Source organism: Amia ocellicauda, unplaced genomic scaffold (assembly GCF_036373705.1).
Source record: "Amia ocellicauda isolate fAmiCal2 unplaced genomic scaffold, fAmiCal2.hap1 HAP1_SCAFFOLD_74, whole genome shotgun sequence".
Lineage (NCBI taxonomy): Eukaryota > Metazoa > Chordata > Actinopteri > Amiiformes > Amiidae > Amia > Amia ocellicauda.
Window position 1 is genome coordinate 382,877 of NW_027103001.1, and position 18,467 is coordinate 401,343.

The window sequence follows — 18,467 nt, forward strand, 5'->3', positions numbered from 1 at the left end:
GGAACTTCCAGCAAAAAAAAAAAAGAAAAAAACAAAAAAGAAAAATGGATGGAAAAATATCAGTGCAGCAAAGGGTGTTGACAGTAGCTGGATACGTGTACAATACTTCAATTATATCTCCTCCAGACAGAGAGAGAGTATTAAGAGCTACGATAAAGTTACCCAGGAGACGAAAAAGCTTGCAGCACTAGGTATTTCCAGGAGGTCTCACTTTCATGTACTGACCAGGTCCTACCCCGTTTAGCTTCCGAGATCTGACGAGATCGGGCGCGTTCAGGATGGTGTGGCCGCAAGCCGAGATGCCTGGCTGCATGATGTCTCTTAAAGGCTGGCGGGTATTGACGGAACTGCCAGCAAAAAAAAAAAAGAAAAATAGAGGGAAATATACCAGTGCAGCAAAGGGTGTTGAAAGTAGCCGGGTACGTGTACAATTCTTCAATTATATCTCCTGGAGACAGAAAGAGAGTATTAAGAGCTAAGATGAAGTTACCCAGGAGTCGTAAAAAGCTTGCAGCACCTGGTATTTCTAGGAGGTCTCCCATGCAAGTACTGACCAGGCCCTGCCCCATATAGCTTCCGAGATCTGACGAGATCGGGGGCGTTCAGGATGGTGTGGCCGAAAGCCGAGAGGCCCGGCTGCATGATGTCTCTTTAAGGCTGGCGGGTATTGACGGAACTTCCAGCAAAAAAAAAAAGAAAAAAGAAAAATGGAGGGAAAAATATCAGTGCAGCAAAGGGTTTTGAAAGTAGCCGGGTACGTGTACAATTCTTCAATAATATCTCCTACAGACTGAAAGAGAGTATTAAGAGCTATGATGAAGTTACCCAGGAGACGTAAAAGCTTGCAGCACCAGGTATTTCCAGGAGGTGTCACATTCATGTACTGACCAGGTCCTGCCCCGTTTAGCTTCCGAGATCTGACGATATCATGCGCGTTTAGGACGGTGTGGCCGAAAGCCGAGAGGCCCGGCTGCATGATGTCTCTTTAAGGCTGGCGGGTATTGACGGAACTTCCAGCAAAAAAAAAAAGAAAAAAGAAAAATGGAGGGAAAAATATCAGTGCAGCAAAGGGTTTTGAAAGTAGCCGGGTACGTGTACAATTCTTCAATAATATCTCCTACAGACTGAAAGAGAGTATTAAGAGCTATGATGAAGTTACCCAGGAGACGTAAAAAGCTTGCAGCACCTGGTATTTCCAGGAGGTCACCCATCCAAGTACTGACCAGGCCCTGCCCCGTTAGCTTCCGAGATCTGACGAGATCGGGCGCGTTCAGGACGGTGTGGCCGCAAGCCAAGAGGCCTGGCTGCATGATGTCTCTTAAAGGCTGGCGGGTATTGACGGAACTTCCAGCAAAAAAAAAAAAGAAAAAAACAAAAAAGAAAAATGGATGGAAAAATATCAGTGCAGCAAAGGGTGTTGACAGTAGCTGGATACGTGTACAATACTTCAATTATATCTCCTCCAGACAGAGAGAGAGTATTAAAAGCTACGATAAAGTTACCCAGGAGACGAAAAAGCTTGCAGCACTAGGTATTTCCAGGAGGTCTCACTTTCATGTACTGACCAGGTCCTACCCCGTTTAGCTTCCGAGATCTGACGAGATCGGGCGCGTTCAGGATGGTGTGGCCGCAAGCCGAGATGCCTGGCTGCATGATGTCTCTTAAAGGCTGGCGGGTATTGACGGAACTGCCAGCAAAAAAAAAAAGAAAAAAGAAAAATGGAGGGAAAAATATCAGTGCAGCAAAGGGTTTTGAAAGTAGCCGGGTACGTGTACAATTCTTCAATAATATCTCCTACAGACTGAAAGAGAGTATTAAGAGCTATGATGAAGTTACCCAGGAGACGTAAAAAGCTTGCAGCACCTGGTATTTCCAGGAGGTCACCCATCCAAGTACTGACCAGGCCCTGCCCCGTTAGCTTCCGAGATCTGACGAGATCGGGCGCTTTCAGGACGGTGTGGCCGCAAGCCAAGAGGCCTGGCTGCATGATGTCTCTTAAAGGCCGGCGGGTATTGACGGAACTTCCAGCAAAAAAAAAAAAAAAAAAAAATGGAAAATGGAGGGAAACATATCAGTGCAGCAAAGGCTGTTGAAAGTAGCCGGGTACGTGTACAATACTTCAATTATATCTCCTCCAGACAGATAGAGAGTATTAAGAGCTACGATGAAGTTTCCCAGGAGACGTAAAAAGCTTGTAGCACCTGGTATTTCCAGGAGGTCTCCCATCCAAGTACTGACCAGGCCCTGCCCCGTTTAGCTTCCGAGATCTGACGAGATCGGGCGTGTTCAGGACGGTGCGGCCGCAAGCCAAGAGGCCTGGCTGCATGATGTCTCTTAAAGGCTGGCGGGTATTGACGGAACTTCCAGCAAAAAATAAAAAATAAATAAATAGAAAAATGGAGGGAAAAATATCAGTGCAGGACAGGGTGTTGAAAGTAGCCGGGTACGTGTACAATTTTTCAATTATATCTCCTGGAGACAGAAAGAGAGTATTAAGAGCTACGATGAAGTTACCCAGGAGACGTAAAAAACTTGCAGCACCTGGTATTTCTAGGAGGTCTCCCATCCAAGTACTGACCAGGCCCTGCCCCGTTTAGCTTCCGAGATCTGACGAGATCGGGCGCGTTCAGGATGGTGTGGCCGCAAGCCGAAAGGCCTGGCTGCATGATGTCTCTTAAAGGTTGGCGGGTATTGACGGAACTTCCAGCAAAAAAAAAAAAGAAAAAAACAAAAAAGAAAAATGGATGGAAAAATATCAGTGCAGCAAAGGGTGTTGACAGTAGCTGGATACGTGTACAATACTTCAATTATATCTCCTCCAGACAGAGAGAGAGTATTAAGAGCTACGATAAAGTTACCCAGGAGACGAAAAAGCTTGCAGCACTAGGTATTTCCAGGAGGTCTCACTTTCATGTACTGACCAGGTCCTACCCCGTTTAGCTTCCGAGATCTGACGAGATCGGGCGCGTTCAGGATGGTGTGGCCGCAAGCCGAGATGCCTGGCTGCATGATGTCTCTTAAAGGCTGGCGGGTATTGACGGAACTGCCAGCAAAAAAAAAAAAGAAAAATAGAGGGAAATATACCAGTGCAGCAAAGGGTGTTGAAAGTAGCCGGGTACGTGTACAATACTTCAATTATATCTCCTGGAGACAGAAAGAGAGTATTAAGAGCTACGATGAAGTTACCCAGGAGTCGTAAAAAGCTTGCAGCACCTGGTATTTCTAGGAGGTCTCCCATGCAAGTACTGACCAGGCCCTGCCCCATATAGCTTCCGAGATCTGACGAGATCGGGGGCGTTCAGGATGGTGTGGCCGCAAGCCGAGATGCCTGGCTGCATAATGTCTCTTAAAGGCTGGCGGGTATTGACGGAACTGCCAGCAAAAAAAAAAAGAAAAATAGAGGGAAATATACCAGTGCAGCAAAGGGTGTTGAAAGTAGCCGGGTACGTGTACAATTCTTCAATTATATCTCCTGGAGACAGAAAGAGAGTATTAAGAGCTACGATGAAGTTACCCAGGAGACGTAAAAAGCTTGCAGCACCTGGTATTTCTAGGAGGTCTCCCATCCAAGTACTGACCAGGCCCTGCCCCTTTTAGCTTCCGAGATCTGACGAGATCGGGCGCATTCAGGATGGTGTGGCCACAAGCCGAAAGGCCTGGCTGCATGATGTCTCTTAAAGGTTGGCGGGTATTGACGGAACTTCCAGCAAAAAAAAAAAAGAAAAAAAGAAAAAAGAAAAATGGATGGAAAAATATCAGTGCAGCAAAGGGTGTTGACAGTAGCTGGATACGTGTACAATACTTCAATTATATCTCCTCCAGACAGAGAGAGAGTAATAAGAGCTACGATAAAGTTACCCAGGAGACGTAAAAGCTTGCAGCACTAGGTATTTCCAGGAGGTCTCACTTTCATGTACTGACCAGGTCCTGCCACGTTTAGCTTCCGAAATCTGACGAGATCGGGCGCGTTCAGGATGGTGTGGCCGCAAGCCGAGATGCCTGGCTGCATGATGTCTCTTAAAGGCTGGCGGGTATTGACGGAACTGCCAGCAAAAAAAAAAGAAAAATAGAGGGAAATATACCAGTGCAGCAAAGGGTGTTGAAAGTAGCCGGGTACGTGTACAATTCTTCAATTATATCTCCTGGAGACAGAAAGAGAGTATTAAGAGCTACGATGAAGTTACCCAGGAGACGTAAAAAGCTTGCAGCACCTGGTATTTCTAGGAGGTCTCCCATCCAAGTACTGACCAGGCCCTGCCCCGTTTAGCTTCCGAGATCTGACGAGATCGGGCGCATTCAGGACGGTGTGGCCACAAGCCGAAAGGCCTGGCTGCATGATGTCTCTTAAAGGTTGGCGGGTATTGACGGAACTTCCAGCAAAAAAAAAAAGAAAAAAAAGAAAAAAGAAAAATGGATGGAAAAATATCAGTGCAGCAAAGGGTGTTGACAGTAGCCGGGTATGTGTACAATTCTTCAATTATATCTCCTGGAGACAGAAAGAGAGTATTAAGAGCTACGATGAAGTTACCCAGGAGTCGTAAAAAGCTTGCAGCACCTGGTATTTCTAGGAGGTCTCCCATCCAAGTACTGACCAGGCCCTGCCCCGTTTAGCTTCCGAGATCTGACGAGATCGGGCGCGTTCAGGATGGTGTGGCCACAAGCCGAAAGGCCTTGCTGCATGATGTCTCTTAAAGGTTGGCGGGTATTGACGGAACTTCCAGCAAAAAAAAAAAAGAAAAAAAGAAAAAAGAAAAATGGATGGAAAAATATCAGTGCAGCAAAGGGTGTTGACAATAGCTGGATACGTGTACAATACTTCAATTATATCTCCTCCAGACAGAGAGAGAGTATTAAGAGCTACGATAAAGTTACCCAGGAGACGTAAAAGCTTGCAGCACTAGGTATTTCCAGGAGGTCTCACTTTCATGTACAGACCAGGTCCTGCCCCGTTTAGCTTCCGAGATCTGACGAGATCGGGCGCGTTCAGGATGGTGTGGCCGCAAGCCGAGATGCCTGGCTGCATGATGTCTCTTAAAGGCTGGCGGGTATTGACGGAACTGCCAGCAAAAAAAAAAAAGAAAAATAGAGGGAAATATACCAGTGCAGCAAAGGGTGTTGAAAGTAGCCGGGTACGTGTACAATTCTTCAATTATATCTCCTGGAGACAGAAAGAGAGTATTAAGAGCTACGATGAAGTTACCCAGGAGACGTAAAAAGCTTGCAGCACCTGGTATTTCTAGGAGGTCTCCCATCCAAGTACTGACCAGGCCCTGCCCCTTTTAGCTTCCGAGATCTGACGAGATCGGGCGCATTCAGGATGGTGTGGCCACAAGCCGAAAGGCCTGGCTGCATGATGTCTCTTAAAGGTTGGCGGGTATTGACGGAACTTCCAGCAAAAAAAAAAAAGAAAAAAAGAAAAAAGAAAAATGGATGGAAAAATATCAGTGCAGCAAAGGGTGTTGACAGTAGCTGGATACGTGTACAATACTTCAATTATATCTCCTCCAGACAGAGAGAGAGTAATAAGAGCTACGATAAAGTTACCCAGGAGACGTAAAAGCTTGCAGCACTAGGTATTTCCAGGAGGTCTCACTTTCATGTACTGACCAGGTCCTGCCACGTTTAGCTTCCGAGATCTGACGAGATCGGGCGCGTTCAGGATGGTGTGGCCGCAAGCCGAGATGCCTGGCTGCATGATGTCTCTTAAAGGCTGGCGGGTATTGACGGAACTGCCAGCAAAAAAAAAAGAAAAATAGAGGGAAATATACCAGTGCAGCAAAGGGTGTTGAAAGTAGCCGGGTACGTGTACAATTCTTCAATTATATCTCCTGGAGACAGAAGGAGAGTATTAAAAGCTACGATGAAGTTACCCAGGAGACGTAAAAAGCTTGCAGCACCTGGTATTTCTAGGAGGTCTCCCATCCAAGTACTGACCAGGCCCTGCCCCGTTTAGCTTCCGAGATCTGACGAGATCGGGCGCATTCAGGACGGTGTGGCCACAAGCCGAAAGGCCTGGCTGCATGATGTCTCTTAAAGATTGGCGGGTATTGACGGAACTTCCAGCAAAAAAAAAAAGAAAAAAAAGAAAAAAGAAAAATGGATGGAAAAATATCAGTGCAGCAAAGGGTGTTGACAGTAGCCGGGTATGTGTACAATTCTTCAATTATATCTCCTGGAGACAGAAAGAGAGTATTAAGAGCTACGATGAAGTTACCCAGGAGTCGTAAAAAGCTTGCAGCACCTGGTATTTCTAGGAGGTCTCCCATCCAAGTACTGACCAGGCCCTGCCCCGTTTAGCTTCCGAGATCTGACGAGATCGGGCGCGTTCAGGATGGTGTGGCCACAAGCCGAAAGGCCTTGCTGCATGATGTCTCTTAAAGGTTGGCGGGTATTGACGGAACTTCCAGCAAAAAAAAAAAAGAAAAAAAGAAAAAAGAAAAATGGATGGAAAAATATCAGTGCAGCAAAGGGTGTTGACAATAGCTGGATACGTGTACAATACTTCAATTATATCTCCTCCAGACAGAGAGAGAGTATTAAGAGCTACGATAAAGTTACCCAGGAGACGTAAAAGCTTGCAGCACTAGGTATTTCCAGGAGGTCTCACTTTCATGTACAGACCAGGTCCTGCCCCGTTTAGCTTCCGAGATCTGACGAGATCGGGCGCGTTCAGGATGGTGTGGCCGCAAGCCGAGATGCCTGGCTGCATGATGTCTCTTAAAGGCTGGCGGGTATTGACGGAACTGCCAGCAAAAAAAAAAGAAAAATAGAGGGAAATATACCAGTGCAGCAAAGGGTGTTGAAAGTAGCCGGGTACGTGTACAATTCTTCAATTATATCTCCTGGAGACAGAAAGAGAGTATTAAGAGCTACGATGAAGTTACCCAGGAGACGTAAACAGCTTGCAGCACCTGGTATTTCTAGGAGGTCTCCCATCCAAGTACTGACCAGGCCCTGCCCCGTTTAGCTTCCGAGATCTGACGAGATCAGGCGCATTCAGGACGGTGTGGCCACAAGCCGAAAGGCCTGGCTGCATGATGTCTCTTAAAGGTTGGCGGGTATTGACGGAACTTCCAGCAAAAAAAAAAAGAAAAAAAAGAAAAAAGAAAAATGGATGGAAAAATATCAGTGCAGCAAAGGGTGCTGACAGTAGCCGGGTATGTGTACAATTCTTCAATTATATCTCCTGGAGACAGAAAGAGAGTATTAAGAGCTACGATGAAGTTACCCAGGAGTCGTAAAAAGCTTGCAGCACCTGGTATTTCTAGGAGGTCTCCCATCCAAGTACTGACCAGGCCCTGCCCCGTTTAGCTTCCGAGATCAGAGGAGATCGGGCGCGTTCAGGACGGTGTGTCCACAAGCCGAAAGAACTGGCTGCATGATGTCTCTTAAAGGTTGGCGGGTATTGACAGAACTTCCAGCAAAAAAAAAAATAAAAAAGAAAAAAGAAAAATGGATGGAAAAATATCAGTGCAGCAAAGGGTGTTGACAGTAGCTGGATACGTGTACAATACTTCAATTATATCTTCTCCAGACAGAAAGAGAGTATTAAGAGCTACGATGAAGTTACCCAGGAGACGTAAAAGCTTGTAGCACGAGGTATTTCCAGGAGGTCTCACATTCATGTACTGACCAGGTCCTGCCCCGTTTAGCATCCGAGATCTGACGAGATCGGGCGCGTTCAGGATGGTGTGGCCGCAAGCCGAGAGGCCTGGCTGCATGATGTCTCTTAAAGGCTGGCGGGTATTGACGGAACTGCCAGCAAAAAAAAAAAAGAAAAAAGAGGGAAAAATACCAGTGCAGCAAAGGGTGTTGAAAGTAGCCGGGTACGTGTACAATTCTTCAATTATATCTTCTCCAGACAGAAAGAGAGTATTAAGAGCTACGATGAAGTTCCCCAGGAGACGTAAAAAGCTGGCAGCACCTGGTATTTCCTGGAGGTCACCCATCCAAGTACTGACCAGGCCCTGCCCCGTTTAGATTCCGAGATCTGACAAGATCGGGCGCGTTCAGGATGGTGTGGCCGCAAGCCGAGATGTCTGGCTGCATGATGTCTCTTAAAGGCTGGCGGGTATTGACGGAATTTCCAGCAAGAAAAAAAAAAAAAAAAAGAAAAATGGAGGGAAAAATATCAGTGCTGGAAAGGGTGTTGACAGTAGCCGGGTACGTGTACAATTCTTCAATTATATCTCCTGGAGACAGAAAGAGAGTATTAAGAGCTACGATGAAGTTACCCAGGAGACGTAAAAAGCTTGCAGCACCTGGTATTTCTAGGAGGTCTCCCATCCAAGTACTGAACAGGCCCTGCCCCGTTCAGCTTCCGAGATCTGACGAGATCAGGCGCGTTCAGGATGGTGTGGCCGCAAGCCGAGATACCTGGCTGCATGATGTCTCTTAAAGGCTGGCGGGTATTGACGGAACTGCCAGCAAAAAAAAAAAAGAAAAATAGATGGAAAAATACCAGTGCAGCAAAGGGTGTTGAAAGTAGCCGGGTACGTGTACAATTCTTCAATTATATCTTCTCCAGACAGAAAGAGAGTATTAAGAGCTACGATGAAGTTCCCCAGGAGACGTAAAAAGCTGGCAGCACCTGGTATTTCCTGGAGGTCTCACATTTAAGTACTGACCAGGTCCTACCCCGTTTAGCTTCTGAGATCTGACAAGATCGGGCGCGTTCAGGACGGTGTGGCCGCAAGCCGAGATGTCTGGCTGCATGATGTCTCTTAAAGGCTGGCGGGTATTGACGGAACTGCCAGCAAAAAAAAAAAAGAAAAATAGAGGGAAAAATACCAGTGCAGCAAAGGGTGTTGAAAGTAGCCGGGTACGTGTACAATTCTTCAATTATATCTCCTGCAGACTGAAAGAGAGTATTAAGAGCTACGATAAAGTTACCCAGGAGACGTAAAAGCTTGCAGCACTAGGTATTTCCAGGAGGTCTCACAATCAAGTACTGACCAGGTCCTGCCGCGTTTAGCTTCCGAGATCTGACGAGATCGGGCGCGTTCAGGACGGTGTGGCCACAAGCCGAGAGGCCTGGCTGCATGATGTCTCTTAAAGGTTGGCGGGTATTGACGGAACTGCCAGCAAAAAAAAAAAAAAAAAAAAAAAAAAAAAAAAAAAGAAAAATAGAGGGAAAAATACCAGTGCAGCAAAGGCTGTTGAAAGTAGCCGGGTACATGTACAATTCCTCAATTATAACACCTCCAGACAGATAGAGAGTATTAAGAGCTACGATGAAGTTTCCCAGGAGACGTTAAAAGCTTGCAGCACCAGGTATTTCCTGGAGGTCTCCCATCCAAGTACTGACCAGGCCCTGCCCCGTTTAGCTTCCGAGATCTGACGAGATCGGGCGCATTCAGGACGGTGTGGCCGCAAGCCGAGAGGCCTGGCTGCATTATGTCTCTTAAAGGTTGGCGGGTATTGACGGAACTTCCAGCAAAAAAAAAAAAAAAAAAGAAAAATGGATGGAAAAATATCAGTGCAGCAAAGGGTGTTGACAGTAGCTGGGTACGTGTACAATACTTCAATTATATCTCCTCCAGACAGATAGAGAGTATTAAGAGCTACGATAAAGTTACCCAGGAGACGTAAAAGCTTGCAGCACCAGGTATTTCCAGGAGGTCTCACATTCATGTACCGACCAGGTCCTGCCCCGTTTAGCTTCCAAGATCTGACGAGATCGGTCGAGTTCAGGATGGTGTGGCCACAAGCCGAGACGCCTGGCTGCATGATGTCTCTTAAAGGTTGGCGGGTATTGACAGAACTTCAAGCAAAAAAAAAAAAAAAAAAAAAAAAAAAAAAAAAATGGATGGAAAAATATCAGTGCAGCAAAGGGTGTTGACAGTAGCTGGGTACGTGTACAATACTTCAATTATATCTCCTCCGGACAGATAGAGAGTATTAAGAGCTACGATGAAGTTACCCAGGACATGTAAAAAGCTTGCAGTACCTGGTATTTCTAGGAGGTCTCCCATCCAAGTACTGACCAGGCCCTGCCCCGTTTAGCTTCCGAGATCTGACGAGATGGGGCGCGTTCAGGATGGTGTGGCCGCAAGCCGAGACACCTGGCTGCATGATGTCTCTTAAAGGCTGGCGGGTGTTGACGGAACTGCCAGCAAAAAAAAAAAAGAAAAATAGAGGGAAAAATACCAGTGCAGCAAAGGGTGTTGAAAGTAGCCGGGTACGTGTACAATTCTTCAATTATATCTTCTCCAGACAGAAAGAGAGTATTAAGAGCTACGATGAAGTTCCCCAGGAGACGTAAAAAGCTGGCAGCACCTGGTATTTCCAGGAGGTCTCACATTTAAGTACTGACCAGGTCCTGCCCCCTTTAGCTTCCGAGATCTGACAAGATCGGGCGCGTTCAGGACGGTGTGGCCGTAAGCCGAGATGTCTGGCTGCATGATGTCTCTTAAAGGCTGGCGGGTATTGACGGAACTGCCAGCAAAAAAAAAAAAGAAAAATAGAGGGAAATATACCAGTGCAGCAAAGGGTGTTGAAAGTAGCCGGGTACGTGTACAATTCTTCAATTATATCTCCTGGAGAGAGACAGAGAGTATTAAGAGCTACGATAAAGTTACCCAGGAGACGTAAAAGCTTGCAGCACCAGGTATTTCCAGGAGGTCTCACATTCATGTACCGACCAGGTCCTGCCCCGTTTAGCTTCCAAGATCTGACGAGATCGGGCGCGTTCAGGATGGTGTGGCCGCAAGCCGAGACGCCTGGCTGCATGATGTCTCTTAAAGGTTGGCGGGTATTGACAGAACTTCAAGCAAAAAAAAAAAAAAAAAAAAAATGGATGGAAAAATATCAGTGCAGCAAAGGGTGTTGACAGTAGCCGGGTACGTGTACAATTCTTCAATTATATCTTCTCCAGACAGAAAGAGAGTATTAAGAGCTACGATGAAGTTCCCCAGGAGACGTAAAAAGCTGGCAGCACCTGGTATTTCCAGGAGGTCTCACATTTAAGTACTGACCAGGTCCTGCCCCGTTTAGCTTCCGAGATCTGACAAGATCGGGCGCGTTCAGGACGGTGTGGCCGCAAGCCGAGATGTCTGGCTGCATGATGTCTCTTAAAGGCTGGCGGGTATTGACGGAACTGCCAGCAAAAAAAAAAAAGAAAAATAGAGGGAAATATACCAGTGCAGCAAAGGGTGTTGAAAGTAGACGGGTACGTGTACAATTCTTCAATTATATCTCCTGGAGACAGAAAGAGAGAATTAAGAGCTACGATGAAGTTACCCAGGAGACGTAAAAGGCTTGCAGCACCTGGTATTTCTAGGAGGTCTCCCATCCAAGTACTGACCAGGTCCTGCACCGTTTAGCTTCCGAGATCTGACGAGATCGGGCGCATTCAGGACGGTGTGTCCACAAGCCAAAAGCCCTGGCTGCATGATGTCTCTTAAAGGTTGGCGGGTATTGACGGAACTTCCAGCAAAAAAATAAAATAAAAAAAGAAAAAAGAAAAATGGATGGAAAAATATCAGTGCAGCAAAGGGTGTTGACAGTAGCTGGATACGTGTACAATACTTCAATTATATCTCCTCCAGACAGAGAGAGAGTATTAAGAGCTACGATAAAGTTACCCAGGAGACGTAAAAGCTTGCAGCACTAGGTATTTCCAGGAGGTCACACATTCATGTACTGACCAGGTCCTGCCCCGTTTAGCTTCCGAGATATGACGAGATCGGGCGCGTTCAGGATGGTGTGGCTGCAAGCCGAGATGCCTGGCTGCATGATGTCTCTTAAAGGCTGGCGGGTATTGACGGAACTGCCAGCAAAAAAAAAAAAGAAAAATAGAGGGAAATATACCAGTGCAGCAAAGGGTGTTGAAAGTAGCCTGGTACGTGTACAATTCTTCAATTATATCTCCTGGAGACAGAAAGAGAGTATTAAGAGCTACGATGAAGTTACCCAGGAGACGTAAAAAGCTTGCAGCACCTGGTATTTCTAGGAGGTCTCCCATCCAAGTACTGACCAGGCCCTGCCCCGTTTAGCTTCCAAGATCTGACGAGATCGGGCGCATTCAGGACGGTGTGGCCGCAAGCCAAGAGGCCGGGCTGCATGATGTCTCTTAAAGGCTGGCGGGTATTGACGGAACTTCCAGCAAAAAATAAAAAATAAATAAATAGAAAAATGGAGGGAAAAATATCAGTGCAGAACAGGGTGTTGAAAGTAGCCGGGTACATGTACAATTCTTCAATTATATCTCCTCCAGACTGAATGAGAGTATTAAGAGCTACGCTGAAGTTACCCAGGAGATGTAAAAAGCTTTCAGCACCTGGTATTTCCAGGAGGTCACCCATCCAATTACTGACCAGACCCTGCCCAGTTTTTCTTCCGAGATCTGACGAGATCTTGCGTCTTCAGGACGGTGTGGCCTCAAGCCAAGAGGCCTGGCTGCATGATGTCTCTTAAAGGCTGGAGGGTATTGATGGAACTTCCAGCAAGAAACAATAGAAAAAAGAAAAATGGAGGGAAAAATATCAGTGCAGCAAAGCGTGTTGAAGGTAGCCGGGTAGGTGTACAATTCTTCAATTATATCTCCTCCAGACAGATAGAGAGTATTAAGAGCTACGATAAAGTTACCCAGGAGACGTAAAAGCTTGCAGCACCAGGTATTTCCAGGAGGTCTCACATTCATGTACTGACCAGGTCCTGCCCCGTTTAGCTTCCAAGATCTGACGAGATCAGGCGAGTTCAGGATGGTGTGGCCGCAAGCCGAGATGCCTGGCTGCATGATGTCTCTTAAAGGCTGGCGGGTATTGAGGGAATTTCCAGCAAAAAAAAATAAAAAAAAATAGAAAAATGGAGGGAAAAATATCAGTGCAGGAAAGGGTGTTGAAAGTAGCCGGGTACGTGTACAATTCTTCAATTATATCTCCTGGAGACAAAAAGAGAGTATTAAGAGCTACGATGAAGTTACCCAGGAGACGTAAAAAGCTTGCAGCACCTGGTATTTCTAGGAGGTCTCCCATCCAAGTACTGACCAGGCCCTGCCCCGTTTAACTTCTGAGATCTGACGAGATCGGGCGCATTCAGGACGGTGTGGCCACAAGCCGAAAGGCCTGGCTGCATGATGTCTCTTAAAGGTTGGCGGGTATTGACGGAACTTCCAGCAAAAAAAAAAAAAAAAAAGAAAAATGGATGGAAAAATATCAGTGCAGCAAATGGTGTTGACAGTAGCTGGGTACGTGTACAATACTTCAATTATATCTCCTCCAGACAGATAGAGAGTATTAAGAGCTACGATAAAGTTACCCAGGAGACGTAAAAGCTTGCAGCACCAGGTATTTCCAGGAGGTCTCACATTCATGTACTGACCAGGTCCTGCCACGTTTAGCTTCCGAGATCTGACGAGATCGGGCGCGTTCAGGATGGTGTGGCCGCAAGCCGAGATGCCTGGCTGCATGATGTCTCTTAAAGGCTGGCGGATATTGACGGAATTTCCAGCAAAAAAAAAAAAAAAAAAAAAGAAAAATGGAGGGAAAAATATCAGTGCAGGAAAGGGTGTTGACAGTAGCCGGGTACGTGTACAATTCTTCAATTATATCTTCTCCAGACAGAAAGAGAGTATTAAGAGCTACGATGAAGTTCCCCAGGAGACGTAAAAAGCTGGCAGCACCTGGTATTTCCAGGAGGTCTCACATTTAAGTACTGACCAGGTCCTGCCCCGTTTAGCTTCCGAGATCTGACAAGATCGGGCGCGTTCAGGACGGTGTGGCCGCAAGCCGAGATGTCTGGCTGCATGATGTCTCTTAAAGGCTGGCGGGTATTGACGGAACTGCCAGCAAAAAAAAAAAAGAAAAATAGAGGGAAATATACCAGTGCAGCAAAGGGTGTTGAAAGTAGACGGGTACGTGTACAATTCTTCAATTATATCTCCTGGAGACAGAAAGAGAGAATTAAGAGCTACGATGAAGTTACCCAGGAGACGTAAAAGGCTTGCAGCACCTGGTATTTCTAGGAGGTCTCCCATCCAAGTACTGACCAGGTCCTGCACCGTTTAGCTTCCGAGATCTGACGAGATCGGGCGCATTCAGGACGGTGTGTCCACAAGCCAAAAGCCCTGGCTGCATGATGTCTCTTAAAGGTTGGCGGGTATTGACGGAACTTCCAGCAAAAAAATAAAATAAAAAAAGAAAAAAGAAAAATGGATGGAAAAATATCAGTGCAGCAAAGGGTGTTGACAGTAGCTGGATACGTGTACAATACTTCAATTATATCTCCTCCAGACTGAATGAGAGTATTAAGAGCTACGCTGAAGTTACCCAGGAGATGTAAAAAGCTTTCAGCACCTGGTATTTCCAGGAGGTCACCCATCCAATTACTGACCAGACCCTGCCCAGTTTTTCTTCCGAGATCTGACGAGATCTTGCGTCTTCAGGACGGTGTGGCCTCAAGCCAAGAGGCCTGGCTGCATGATGTCTCTTAAAGGCTGGAGGGTATTGATGGAACTTCCAGCAAGAAACAATAGAAAAAAGAAAAATGGAGGGAAAAATATCAGTGCAGCAAAGCGTGTTGAAGGTAGCCGGGTAGGTGTACAATTCTTCAATTATATCTCCTCCAGACAGATAGAGAGTATTAAGAGCTACGATAAAGTTACCCAGGAGACGTAAAAGCTTGCAGCACCAGGTATTTCCAGGAGGTCTCACATTCATGTACTGACCAGGTCCTGCCCCGTTTAGCTTCCAAGATCTGACGAGATCGGGCGAGTTCAGGATGGTGTGGCCGCAAGCCGAGATGCCTGGCTGCATGATGTCTCTTAAAGGCTGGCGGGTATTGAGGGAATTTCCAGCAAAAAAAAATAAAAAAAAATAGAAAAATGGAGGGAAAAATATCAGTGCAGGAAAGGGTGTTGAAAGTAGCCGGGTACGTGTACAATTCTTCAATTATATCTCCTGGAGACAAAAAGAGAGTATTAAGAGCTACGATGAAGTTACCCAGGAGACGTAAAAAGCTTGCAGCACCTGGTATTTCTAGGAGGTCTCCCATCCAAGTACTGACCAGGCCCTGCCCCGTTTAACTTCTGAGATCTGACGAGATCGGGCGCATTCAGGACGGTGTGGCCACAAGCCGAAAGGCCTGGCTGCATGATGTCTCTTAAAGGTTGGCGGGTATTGACGGAACTTCCAGCAAAAAAAAAAAAAAAAAAGAAAAATGGATGGAAAAATATCAGTGCAGCAAATGGTGTTGACAGTAGCTGGGTACGTGTACAATACTTCAATTATATCTCCTCCAGACAGATAGAGAGTATTAAGAGCTACGATAAAGTTACCCAGGAGACGTAAAAGCTTGCAGCACCAGGTATTTCCAGGAGGTCTCACATTCATGTACTGACCAGGTCCTGCCACGTTTAGCTTCCGAGATCTGACGAGATCGGGCGCGTTCAGGATGGTGTGGCCGCAAGCCGAGATGCCTGGCTGCATGATGTCTCTTAAAGGCTGGCGGGTATTGACGGAATTTCCAGCAAAAAAAAAAAAAAAAAAATAGAAAAATGGAGGGAAAAATATCAGTGCAGGAAAGGGTGTTGACAGTAGCCGGGTACGTGTACAATTCTTCAATTATATCTTCTCCAGACAGAAAGAGAGTATTAAGAGCTACGATGAAGTTCCCCAGGAGACGTAAAAAGCTGGCAGCACCTGGTATTTCCAGGAGGTCTCACATTTAAGTACTGACCAGGTCCTGCCCCGTTTAGCTTCCGAGATCTGACAAGATCGGGCGCGTTCAGGACGGTGTGGCCGCAAGCCGAGATGTCTGGCTGCATGATGTCTCTTAAAGGCTGGCGGGTATTGACGGAACTGCCAGCAAAAAAAAAAAGAAAAATAGAGGGAAATATACCAGTGCAGCAAAGGGTGTTGAAAGTAAACGGGTACGTGTACAATTCTTCAATTATATCTCCTGGAGACAGAAAGAGAGAATTAAGAGCTACGATGAAGTTACCCAGGAGACGTAAAAGGCTTGCAGCACCTGGTATTTCTAGGAGGTCTCCCATCCAAGTACTGACCAGGTCCTGCACCGTTTAGCTTCCGAGATCTGACGAGATCGGGCGCATTCAGGACGGTGTGGCCGCAAGCCAAAAGCCCTGGCTGCATGATGTCTCTTAAAGGTTGGCGGGTATTGACGGAACTTCCAGCAAAAAAATAAAAAATAAATAAATAGAAAAATGGAGGGAAAAATATCAGTGCAGAACAGGGTGTTGAAAGTAGCCGGGTACATGTACAATTCTTCAATTATATCTCCTCCAGACTGAATGAGAGTATTAAGAGCTACGCTGAAGTTACCCAGGAGATGTAAAAAGCTTTCAGCACCTGGTATTTCCAGGAGGTCACCCATCCAATTACTGACCAGACCCTGCCCAGTTTTTCTTCCGAGATCTGACGAGATCTTGCGTCTTCAGGACGGTGTGGCCTCAAGCCAAGAGGCCTGGCTGCATGATGTCTCTTAAAGGCTGGAGGGTATTGATGGAACTTCCAGCAAGAAACAATAGAAAAAAGAAAAATGGAGGGAAAAATATCAGTGCAGCAAAGCGTGTTGAAGGTAGCCGGGTAGGTGTACAATTCTTCAATTATATCTCCTCCAGACAGATAGAGAGTATTAAGAGCTACGATAAAGTTACCCAGGAGACGTAAAAGCTTGCAGCACCAGGTATTTCCAGGAGGTCTCACATTCATGTACTGACCAGGTCCTGCCCCGTTTAGCTTCCAAGATCTGACGAGATCGGGCGAGTTCAGGATGGTGTGGCCGCAAGCCGAGATGCCTGGCTGCATGATGTCTCTTAAAGGCTGGCGGGTATTGAGGGAATTTCCAGCAAAAAAAAATAAAAAAAAATAGAAAAATGGAGGGAAAAATATCAGTGCAGGAAAGGGTGTTGAAAGTAGCCGGGTACGTGTACAATTCTTCAATTATATCTCCTGGAGACAAAAAGAGAGTATTAAGAGCTACGATGAAGTTACCCAGGAGACGTAAAAAGCTTGCAGCACCTGGTATTTCTAGGAGGTCTCCCATCCAAGTACTGACCAGGCCCTGCCCCGTTTAACTTCTGAGATCTGACGAGATCGGGCGCATTCAGGACGGTGTGGCCACAAGCCGAAAGGCCTGGCTGCATGATGTCTCTTAAAGGTTGGCGGGTATTGACGGAACTTCCAGCAAAAAAAAAAAAAAAAAAGAAAAATGGATGGAAAAATATCAGTGCAGCAAATGGTGTTGACAGTAGCTGGGTACGTGTACAATACTTCAATTATATCTCCTCCAGACAGATAGAGAGTATTAAGAGCTACGATAAAGTTACCCAGGAGACGTAAAAGCTTGCAGCACCAGGTATTTCCAGGAGGTCTCACATTCATGTACTGACCAGGTCCTGCCACGTTTAGCTTCCGAGATCTGACGAGATCGGGCGCGTTCAGGATGGTGTGGCCGCAAGCCGAGATGCCTGGCTGCATGATGTCTCTTAAAGGCTGGCGGGTATTGACGGAATTTCCAGCAAAAAAAAAAAAAAAAAAATAGAAAAATGGAGGGAAAAATATCAGTGCAGGAAAGGGTGTTGAAAGTAGCCGGGTACGTGTACAATTCTTCAATTATATCTCCTGCAGACTGAAAGAGAGTATTAAGAGCTACGATAAAGTTACCCAGGAGACGTAAAAGCTTGCAGCACCTGGTATTTCCAGGAGGTCTCACATTCAAGTACTGACCAGGTCCTGCCCCGTTAGCTTCCGAGATCTGATGAGATCGGGCGCGTTCAGGACGGTGTGGCCGCAAGCCAAGAGGCCTGGCTGCATGATGTCTCTTAAAGGCTGGCGGGTATTGACAATACTTTCAGCAAAAAAAAAAAAAAAAAAAATGGAAAATGGAGGGAAAAATATCAGTGCAGCAAAGGGTGTTGAAAGTAGCCGGGTACGTGTAGAATTCTTCAATAATATCTCCTCCAGACTGAAAGAGAGTATTTAGAGCTACGATAAAGTTACCCAGGAGACGAAATAACTTGCAGCACCTGATATCTCCAGGAGGTCACCCATCCAAGTACTGACGAGCCCTTGCCCCGTTTAGCTTCCGAGATCTGATGAGATTGGGCGCGTTCAGGACGGTGTGGCCGCAAGCCAAGAGGCCTGGCTGCATGATGTCTCTTAAAGGCTGACGGCTATTGACGGAACTTCCAGCAAAAAAAAAATGGATAAAGAAAAATGGAGGGAAAAATATCAGTGCAGCAATGGGTGTTGAAAGTAGCCGGGTACGTGTACAATACTTCAATTATATCTCCTCCAGACAGAAAGAGAGTATTAAGAGCTACGATGAACTCACCTAAAGGATTATTAGGAACACCATACTAATACTGTGTTTGACCCCCTTTCGCCTTCAGAACTGCTTTAATTCTACGTGGCATTGCTTCAACAAGGTGCTGAAAGCATTCTTTAGAAATGTTGGCCCATATTGATAGGATAGCATCTTGCAGTTGATGGAGATTTGTGGGA

General features: G+C 46.1%; 17 non-coding genes and 36 pseudogenes across 17 annotated transcripts; all 53 read right to left on the reverse strand.

Annotated features, from left to right (window-relative positions):
- Positions 1-176: 176 nt before the first annotated feature.
- LOC136742483 (uncharacterized) lies at positions 177-295 on the reverse strand (annotated as a pseudogene).
- A 210-nt stretch (positions 296-505) lies between these two features.
- Positions 506-624, reverse strand: LOC136742480 (uncharacterized; annotated as a pseudogene).
- Positions 625-1,174: 550 nt separating this feature from the next.
- Positions 1,175-1,292, reverse strand: LOC136742607 (5S ribosomal RNA). The gene has a single exon (XR_010814978.1). It is a non-coding gene; the product is annotated as a 5S ribosomal RNA (ribosomal RNA).
- Positions 1,293-1,516: 224 nt separating this feature from the next.
- Positions 1,517-1,635, reverse strand: LOC136742484 (uncharacterized; annotated as a pseudogene).
- A 216-nt stretch (positions 1,636-1,851) lies between these two features.
- On the reverse strand, positions 1,852-1,969 carry LOC136742599 (5S ribosomal RNA). The gene has a single exon (XR_010814970.1). It is a non-coding gene; the product is annotated as a 5S ribosomal RNA (ribosomal RNA).
- A 220-nt stretch (positions 1,970-2,189) lies between these two features.
- On the reverse strand, positions 2,190-2,308 carry LOC136742333 (5S ribosomal RNA). Its single transcript, XR_010814925.1, has one exon. It is a non-coding gene; the product is annotated as a 5S ribosomal RNA (ribosomal RNA).
- Positions 2,309-2,529: 221 nt separating this feature from the next.
- Positions 2,530-2,648, reverse strand: LOC136742579 (5S ribosomal RNA). The gene has a single exon (XR_010814956.1). It is a non-coding gene; the product is annotated as a 5S ribosomal RNA (ribosomal RNA).
- Positions 2,649-2,872: 224 nt separating this feature from the next.
- LOC136742486 (uncharacterized) lies at positions 2,873-2,991 on the reverse strand (annotated as a pseudogene).
- Positions 2,992-3,201: 210 nt separating this feature from the next.
- Positions 3,202-3,320, reverse strand: LOC136742406 (uncharacterized; annotated as a pseudogene).
- A 209-nt stretch (positions 3,321-3,529) lies between these two features.
- Positions 3,530-3,648, reverse strand: LOC136742336 (5S ribosomal RNA). Its single transcript, XR_010814928.1, has one exon. It is a non-coding gene; the product is annotated as a 5S ribosomal RNA (ribosomal RNA).
- Positions 3,649-3,872: 224 nt separating this feature from the next.
- Positions 3,873-3,991, reverse strand: LOC136742563 (uncharacterized; annotated as a pseudogene).
- A 208-nt stretch (positions 3,992-4,199) lies between these two features.
- On the reverse strand, positions 4,200-4,318 carry LOC136742520 (5S ribosomal RNA). Its single transcript, XR_010814950.1, has one exon. It is a non-coding gene; the product is annotated as a 5S ribosomal RNA (ribosomal RNA).
- Positions 4,319-4,543: 225 nt separating this feature from the next.
- On the reverse strand, positions 4,544-4,662 carry LOC136742543 (5S ribosomal RNA). The gene has a single exon (XR_010814952.1). It is a non-coding gene; the product is annotated as a 5S ribosomal RNA (ribosomal RNA).
- Positions 4,663-4,886: 224 nt separating this feature from the next.
- LOC136742530 (uncharacterized) lies at positions 4,887-5,005 on the reverse strand (annotated as a pseudogene).
- Positions 5,006-5,215: 210 nt separating this feature from the next.
- Positions 5,216-5,334, reverse strand: LOC136742337 (5S ribosomal RNA). The gene has a single exon (XR_010814929.1). It is a non-coding gene; the product is annotated as a 5S ribosomal RNA (ribosomal RNA).
- Positions 5,335-5,558: 224 nt separating this feature from the next.
- On the reverse strand, positions 5,559-5,677 carry LOC136742541 (uncharacterized; annotated as a pseudogene).
- Positions 5,678-5,885: 208 nt separating this feature from the next.
- Positions 5,886-6,004, reverse strand: LOC136742532 (5S ribosomal RNA). The gene has a single exon (XR_010814951.1). It is a non-coding gene; the product is annotated as a 5S ribosomal RNA (ribosomal RNA).
- A 225-nt stretch (positions 6,005-6,229) lies between these two features.
- On the reverse strand, positions 6,230-6,348 carry LOC136742556 (5S ribosomal RNA). The gene has a single exon (XR_010814954.1). It is a non-coding gene; the product is annotated as a 5S ribosomal RNA (ribosomal RNA).
- A 224-nt stretch (positions 6,349-6,572) lies between these two features.
- Positions 6,573-6,691, reverse strand: LOC136742531 (uncharacterized; annotated as a pseudogene).
- Positions 6,692-6,899: 208 nt separating this feature from the next.
- On the reverse strand, positions 6,900-7,018 carry LOC136742615 (5S ribosomal RNA). Its single transcript, XR_010814986.1, has one exon. It is a non-coding gene; the product is annotated as a 5S ribosomal RNA (ribosomal RNA).
- A 225-nt stretch (positions 7,019-7,243) lies between these two features.
- LOC136742372 (uncharacterized) lies at positions 7,244-7,362 on the reverse strand (annotated as a pseudogene).
- A 222-nt stretch (positions 7,363-7,584) lies between these two features.
- LOC136742545 (uncharacterized) lies at positions 7,585-7,703 on the reverse strand (annotated as a pseudogene).
- A 209-nt stretch (positions 7,704-7,912) lies between these two features.
- On the reverse strand, positions 7,913-8,031 carry LOC136742396 (uncharacterized; annotated as a pseudogene).
- A 218-nt stretch (positions 8,032-8,249) lies between these two features.
- Positions 8,250-8,368, reverse strand: LOC136742380 (uncharacterized; annotated as a pseudogene).
- Positions 8,369-8,578: 210 nt separating this feature from the next.
- Positions 8,579-8,697, reverse strand: LOC136742533 (uncharacterized; annotated as a pseudogene).
- Positions 8,698-8,906: 209 nt separating this feature from the next.
- Positions 8,907-9,025, reverse strand: LOC136742500 (uncharacterized; annotated as a pseudogene).
- A 233-nt stretch (positions 9,026-9,258) lies between these two features.
- LOC136742346 (5S ribosomal RNA) lies at positions 9,259-9,377 on the reverse strand. The gene has a single exon (XR_010814934.1). It is a non-coding gene; the product is annotated as a 5S ribosomal RNA (ribosomal RNA).
- Positions 9,378-9,592: 215 nt separating this feature from the next.
- LOC136742560 (uncharacterized) lies at positions 9,593-9,711 on the reverse strand (annotated as a pseudogene).
- Positions 9,712-9,937: 226 nt separating this feature from the next.
- Positions 9,938-10,056, reverse strand: LOC136742382 (uncharacterized; annotated as a pseudogene).
- A 210-nt stretch (positions 10,057-10,266) lies between these two features.
- Positions 10,267-10,385, reverse strand: LOC136742565 (uncharacterized; annotated as a pseudogene).
- Positions 10,386-10,594: 209 nt separating this feature from the next.
- LOC136742475 (uncharacterized) lies at positions 10,595-10,713 on the reverse strand (annotated as a pseudogene).
- Positions 10,714-10,927: 214 nt separating this feature from the next.
- On the reverse strand, positions 10,928-11,046 carry LOC136742453 (uncharacterized; annotated as a pseudogene).
- A 210-nt stretch (positions 11,047-11,256) lies between these two features.
- Positions 11,257-11,375, reverse strand: LOC136742412 (uncharacterized; annotated as a pseudogene).
- Positions 11,376-11,599: 224 nt separating this feature from the next.
- LOC136742539 (uncharacterized) lies at positions 11,600-11,718 on the reverse strand (annotated as a pseudogene).
- Positions 11,719-11,928: 210 nt separating this feature from the next.
- Positions 11,929-12,047, reverse strand: LOC136742608 (5S ribosomal RNA). Its single transcript, XR_010814979.1, has one exon. It is a non-coding gene; the product is annotated as a 5S ribosomal RNA (ribosomal RNA).
- Positions 12,048-12,268: 221 nt separating this feature from the next.
- LOC136742580 (uncharacterized) lies at positions 12,269-12,387 on the reverse strand (annotated as a pseudogene).
- Positions 12,388-12,602: 215 nt separating this feature from the next.
- Positions 12,603-12,721, reverse strand: LOC136742511 (uncharacterized; annotated as a pseudogene).
- Positions 12,722-12,940: 219 nt separating this feature from the next.
- Positions 12,941-13,059, reverse strand: LOC136742328 (5S ribosomal RNA). The gene has a single exon (XR_010814920.1). It is a non-coding gene; the product is annotated as a 5S ribosomal RNA (ribosomal RNA).
- A 215-nt stretch (positions 13,060-13,274) lies between these two features.
- On the reverse strand, positions 13,275-13,393 carry LOC136742443 (uncharacterized; annotated as a pseudogene).
- Positions 13,394-13,612: 219 nt separating this feature from the next.
- On the reverse strand, positions 13,613-13,731 carry LOC136742454 (uncharacterized; annotated as a pseudogene).
- Positions 13,732-13,941: 210 nt separating this feature from the next.
- On the reverse strand, positions 13,942-14,060 carry LOC136742413 (uncharacterized; annotated as a pseudogene).
- A 225-nt stretch (positions 14,061-14,285) lies between these two features.
- On the reverse strand, positions 14,286-14,404 carry LOC136742581 (uncharacterized; annotated as a pseudogene).
- Positions 14,405-14,619: 215 nt separating this feature from the next.
- LOC136742469 (uncharacterized) lies at positions 14,620-14,738 on the reverse strand (annotated as a pseudogene).
- Positions 14,739-14,957: 219 nt separating this feature from the next.
- LOC136742329 (5S ribosomal RNA) lies at positions 14,958-15,076 on the reverse strand. The gene has a single exon (XR_010814921.1). It is a non-coding gene; the product is annotated as a 5S ribosomal RNA (ribosomal RNA).
- A 215-nt stretch (positions 15,077-15,291) lies between these two features.
- Positions 15,292-15,410, reverse strand: LOC136742444 (uncharacterized; annotated as a pseudogene).
- Positions 15,411-15,629: 219 nt separating this feature from the next.
- LOC136742455 (uncharacterized) lies at positions 15,630-15,748 on the reverse strand (annotated as a pseudogene).
- Positions 15,749-15,957: 209 nt separating this feature from the next.
- On the reverse strand, positions 15,958-16,076 carry LOC136742338 (5S ribosomal RNA). Its single transcript, XR_010814930.1, has one exon. It is a non-coding gene; the product is annotated as a 5S ribosomal RNA (ribosomal RNA).
- Positions 16,077-16,298: 222 nt separating this feature from the next.
- LOC136742582 (uncharacterized) lies at positions 16,299-16,417 on the reverse strand (annotated as a pseudogene).
- A 215-nt stretch (positions 16,418-16,632) lies between these two features.
- Positions 16,633-16,751, reverse strand: LOC136742470 (uncharacterized; annotated as a pseudogene).
- Positions 16,752-16,970: 219 nt separating this feature from the next.
- On the reverse strand, positions 16,971-17,089 carry LOC136742330 (5S ribosomal RNA). The gene has a single exon (XR_010814922.1). It is a non-coding gene; the product is annotated as a 5S ribosomal RNA (ribosomal RNA).
- A 215-nt stretch (positions 17,090-17,304) lies between these two features.
- On the reverse strand, positions 17,305-17,423 carry LOC136742445 (uncharacterized; annotated as a pseudogene).
- A 218-nt stretch (positions 17,424-17,641) lies between these two features.
- On the reverse strand, positions 17,642-17,759 carry LOC136742425 (uncharacterized; annotated as a pseudogene).
- A 218-nt stretch (positions 17,760-17,977) lies between these two features.
- On the reverse strand, positions 17,978-18,096 carry LOC136742537 (uncharacterized; annotated as a pseudogene).
- Positions 18,097-18,467: the final 371 nt, after the last annotated feature.